The following is a 5,704-nucleotide window of genomic DNA, read 5'->3' as shown; positions in this document are numbered from 1 at the left end:
TGTTAAGCTTGTCCTGCCTTCCCTGCCGAAGGTGAGGAGGGCCGTCAGCACGCGGCCGACTGTTTCTCCCACACCTTAACGAGAAAAATTGACCTGCTTACTCTCCAGCTGTCTTCTGTGTGTCTGATCCTAGTAATTTCTGCAAAACTGCCCCCTCCTTACATGTTGAAATCAAGCAGAAGCCCTCAAGGATGGCGTATCTTGGGCAGACGACGCGGAATCGGGTTGGAGGAGTAACAGGCTTGTTGGGAAGACCAGTGAGCTTCCACGCACCGGCTTCAAGACCCATCCTGAGGACAGGGCACATGATTCACCCGGCACCCCACGCTCTGTGCTGGTCAACCGCGCCCCTTCCCCCTGCACGCACAAACGTAGTACTTCAGGCTTCTGTGTTTTGCTCTTAGTGCAGCGCAGCCTGTGCTGATTTCTACAGGGTGGCCATTTATCTGGAGCAAGAATAAACATTGCAAATAAAACCCACTGCTTTCCTGTGATGAGCTAGTTTTCTGTACATAAAACTTGTATAATAATGATCTGCCCTTGTGAACTTCCTGTTGAAAAATTATTTACTTTTCAAATATGCATGTGTGTTGGTTAAAGGGAATGCTGTCTATTGGGACGGGAAAAAAAAAAAAAAAAAAAACCTGAAGAAAAACCAGGATTTCAGATCAACTCCAGCAATCTGGATACGTGATGAATTTTCTGTGATTTCTGGATCTTGCCATTTTTATTTCAAAAATAATTCTTACAGGTCATAATAGCCAGTATCAATGTTCTCAACACTAGGAAGTTATCTATATTTGCTTAATTTCCCCTGCAGCCTTAAGGCAGAAATCATCATTACTACCATTTTTGGGAAGGTACTCAAGACAACACAACCAGTAAGTGGAGAGACCTTTGGAACCAGGCAGAGTGGCTTCAAGGCCCTGTTCTTAAACCCCGTTATCACGTTGCATAGAACCTAGGTTTCTCCACCTCGGCACGACTGACATTTGGGGCCCGATGACCCTCTGATGTGGGGCGTCCTTTGCACTGTGTGGTGTGGAACAGCATCCCTGGTCTCCACCCCCCCCACACACACGCCAGGAGCACTTGTCCCCCCAGTCGTGACAACCGGCAATGTCTCCAGACACAGCCAGTTATCTCCTGGAGTGGGAGGGGGAAACAGGAGTGCAGCATGGCCCATTTTCGAACCACTAATTTAGGATATGCTTCTTTGAAATCAGAGGGTTATAAGCCGAGATGCGTCCAGGGGCCAGGCACATCCCATACAGAAGGGACCGGGCTCATTGTAACGAGAATGTCAGTTCTGCCTAGTTACCATGCAGCACGGAGAAAGAGAGAGTGCGAACAACACTGCCTGCAGGGGTTATCTTTGGCCCATGGGTTGCCGTTTTGTGATTCCAGGAACTAAAGCAGGGTTTCTTCACCTTGGCACTACTGAAATTTGGGACCGGGTGGGTCTTTGTGTTGGCCTGGGTGGGTGGGCAGGGGAGCTGTTCTGTGTACTGTAGGATGTTTAGCTGCAGCCGTGGTCTCAACCCCCCAGATTCCAGTACCACCCCCTCACAGTTCTGACAACACAAAACAGGTCCAAACCCTGCCCAGTGTCCCCAGAGAGGACAAAATTGCCCGGACGGAGAACCCCTGGGATGAACCACATGAAACGGCCAACACTTAGTTATTTCTGATGTGCAGAAGTGCAGATTTCATGTGGTCCTATCTCATACTCTCAGCAGTGCCCTAAGCTTGCCTGATAGGTTAGTTTCTCAGGTGGGATGGAGCGGGGACAGGTCACATATAAGGGGAAGTGGACACGTGGGAAACCTGTTCAAACCCAGAAACTCCGGTGAGTGCAGCGCTCTCCAAGGCAACCCTGATTCTGGCCAGACTAAAATGAGAACCACCTGGTTTATGGACTTTGACATCACGGGGTTTCGAAGCACATGTACAGAAGAACCGTCCACAGAGAAGCATGAAGGCGGACCTTGATGGGGCCTCAAAGCAGTTTCTTAAAGGCTTAAACCGACAGAACTTGAACCGCCTTTTCCCCTCCCCACCACGATGTCCACTCCATCATGAAAGAGATCTTCAAGCACATGTGACTCTCATTCCTGATGCACCTCTGGGTTGGGCTGTGGGCGCTGGTTCCGAGTCCATCTGTGCTTCGTGGCCGAGCGTGAAATGACCGTGGGTTGTGTTCCAATGTGGACAAAGGGCACCTGTGACTAAGGGTGAAGGGGCATTGTCCTAAGTCCTCATTAGGACCAAGGTGAGCCCATTAAAATGCATCGTTATTCCCATCCAGCCGTGCAGTCCACATTCAGCACCGACTAATGAGGAAAATAAAACAGAAAGCGGTTCCCCTTTCTGTTTCTGTGAGGTCTTCCTTCAGGACAATGTGGGGCCTCGTTAATGAGCTCATTCCATAATAAAGCGAAGATATGGACAAATGTCAGCGTGCCTCTGGAGCAGCGCTTTCGCTGGCAGATGCATGTCACACAGTAATGGTACTGATTCGCGCTTGTTAACAATGAACCCACACGTGTCCCTGTTGACCGGATTCTTTATGTGACATTAGCCTGGCTACGCTAAATAACGACCCCACAGCCTTGCGATGCTGGGCCGTGTGAGTACGGTTTCCTAGTTTTAAATGTAACCTCATTATGGAAAATAAAGTCAGTGAAGAAAAAGTCTCACACTCCTGATAAAGGTTTGATGTATTATTACAGTTTTTAAAGCAATATATACCATCTAAGTGAACATAACATGCACGTTCTTCCATCTCATTAAAGGCTCTTTTGTTGCTAAGTTGACAGTAGCTTTATTCTTTTTATTTTAATTATAAACATTTTATTTTGACATAGTTATAGATGTAGCATTGTAAGAAATGAAAGAGACATCACATGTACGATGGACCCAGTTTCCTGCGATAGTATAATTTTGCAAACCAGTGGTACACCGGGCAGTTGATAGAATCAAGATGTTCGATATTTCCATCACCACAGGCCTGCCTCATGTTATCCTTTGATACCCACACCTACTCCCCTCCTGCCCCCACCCTCTCCTTAACCCCTGGAAACCACTAATTTAGTCTCCATTTCTTCAGTACTGTCATTTAAGGAATATTATGTAGATAGAATCATGACCTTTGGAATTGGCTTTTTTTCATTCAGCATATAATTCTCTGGATATTCGTGTATCAGTAATTTGCTGTCTTTTTAGTTCTGAATACTATTCCAAATTTGTATCCATTCACCCACTGAAGTAAATCTAACTTGTTTCTCTTTTTGATTATGACAGATAGAGCTGCTTTAAACATTTGTGTATAGATTTTTATGCGAACATGAGTCTTCATTTCTCTGGGATAAATGCCCAGGAGTGAAATTGCTAGGTTCTATGTTAGTTCCATGGTCAATTATTTAAGAAACTGTCACACTGTTTTCCAGAGTGGCTTTACAATTTTATATCCACACCGGCAATGTATGAGGGATTCATTTTCTCTGCATCATTGCCAGCATTTGCTCTGGTCAATATTTTTTTTATTTTACCCATTTTGATAGGCGTAGAGTGATAGCTCATTGTAGTTTTAATTTGCAATTTCTCTAATAGCTAATAATGTTGAACATCTTTTCATGTTCTTATTTGCCACCTGTATGTCTTCTTCAGTGAAATGTCTCTTTATGTCTTTTGTCCATATTCTAACTGGACTGTGCTTTTTCACTGTTGTGTTTTGAAGGTTCTTTGTATATTCTAGACACAAGTTTTTTGTCAGGTATATGGTTTGCAAGTATTTTCTCCCACTCTATAGTTTGTTTTTTCATCCTCCTAACAGAGCCAATGTTTTAAATTTTGATGAAGATCAATTATTTATTATATGAATTATGCTTTTGGTGTCAGGTCTTAGAACAGTTTTATTTCTTCCTTTCTGATCTATATGTCTTTTATTTTCTTACTGCGCTGACTTGAACTTCCAGCACTTTGTTGAATAAAAGTTGTGAACCTGGGCATCTTTGCCTTCTTCCCTGTTTTAGGTGAAAACATTCAGCTTTTCACCTTTACGTATACTGTTAGCTGAAAGTAGTTATGGCTTCTCTTTATACAGTTGAGAATGTTTCCCTCTATTTCTACTTTTTTCCGAGTATTTTTTTTTTAAGGCCTCATTAGCTTTTAAGGCAAAACTGCATCCACAATCATTCTAGAAAGGGCAGGTTCCTCAAATTCAACATGTAGTCAGAGAAGGGAATCCAGGAAAATGAGGGAGTGCGAAGCTCTCTTCCGAAGCCCAGCCACGTGACAAAGCCAGAGGCATCTCCAAAGCCACAGATGTGCCAGCAAACCAGGTGAAGAAGGGCTGCTGCAGCTTGAAAAAGTAACTTCACCACCTTAATACCTGGGTCCTCTGAGAGCTGTCTGTGCGATAGATGAAATTGCCTTCGGTTTCTGACAATGAGGGAGATACCAATTCCTCCTCAAATTCATTGGAACTAAAAGATCCTGAATGGTTTCTCTGCCTTGTCTTTCCCATCATGGCAGCATTTGTGACCATGACGTGTCTCAAAGAGTCGTTAAGGTAACGATTCAACAAGCTGCTCTTGTATTTTGGGGGCGATACGTAGTCCTCATTGGCCCGTGACTCTGGCCTCACTCCAGCTTTTATGACTGAGCTCTCACTTTTAATCACAGGATGGTGGACTGGACTATTATAGCCTTCTTCATTCATGGGGTTTCGTGGAGGATTTCCTCCATCTTCAGAACATGAGTCATCACTGCTTACACTCAGCCGCTCAGCGATTCCTTGAACATACTTATTGTACAACTTCATTCTTAAGGCCCAGCTTAAATCTGGCTGTCGAACAGTATTCTTAGGCTGACGTCTTGCATTAGCAAACCAGTTTGACACCTGCACTAGCGTCATCTGCGAGCCGAGCGCCAGGAGAATCTTCTCCGTCTTCGTGGGGTACGGACTGTCGCGGTGCTTGTACAGCCACTGCTTGAGGGGCCGCGCCATGTCCTGCAGGGCCTGCCGCTTGTGCCTCACCTTCCCGCCATTCTGCCGGGCCCCGGTCCTGCGGTGTCTCAGGCCCAGGTTGTCCTTGAGGGGCGTGCCGTCCGTAATGCCCACCTCGGGGAGAGCGTGCGTACTGTCCAGGATGCCACCGTAGGGCCTGCCGCCCCACTCCCGCTCCGGAGCCCCGTGGTCCTCAAAAAGCACGGCGCTGCTGAGCTTGTTGAAGATGATGGTGTTCATGGCGTGTGCAGGCAGGGCCACGCGGCGCGGCCGCAGCGCCTTGGGGCCGGGCCGCCGGGAGCTCCGCAGGGCTCGGGTTCCTCCTCTTAGCCCCGGCCACCCAGCCCCCAAAGAATCTCAGCCTTTTCAGAGTATTTAACATGAATGGATATCAATCTTTGCCTTTTAATTGGAATATTTAGACCATTTACATTTAATATAATTTTTTATATGTTAGGGCTAAATTATGCTACCTTTTTGTTACCTCTGTTTTTCATTTTTCTATATTATTTTTTCTGCCTTCCCATGGATTGCTTGAATGTTATTTGGAATCCCATTTTGGTTTATCTATAGCATTTTTAGAGTATCTCTCTATATAATTTTTCAGTGGTTTTTCCAGGTATTATATTATAAATTCATAACTATCACAGTAAACTGATGTCACCATTTACCAGTTTTAGTGAACTGTAAAAG

General features: G+C 45.3%; 1 pseudogene; it reads right to left on the bottom strand.

The window, feature by feature from the left end:
* Positions 1-4,363: 4,363 nt before the first annotated feature.
* LOC113614175 (homeobox protein Mohawk pseudogene) lies at positions 4,364-5,251 on the bottom strand (annotated as a pseudogene).
* Between the last annotated feature and the right edge of the window lie 453 nt (positions 5,252-5,704).

The sequence above is a fragment of the Aethalodelphis obliquidens genome, unplaced genomic scaffold (assembly GCF_003676395.1).
Source record: "Aethalodelphis obliquidens isolate GAN/ISIS:26980383/991018 unplaced genomic scaffold, ASM367639v1 scaffold91, whole genome shotgun sequence".
Classification (NCBI taxonomy): Eukaryota; Metazoa; Chordata; class Mammalia; order Artiodactyla; family Delphinidae; genus Aethalodelphis; species Aethalodelphis obliquidens.
This window is presented reverse-complemented; position numbering and strand designations above follow the sequence as displayed.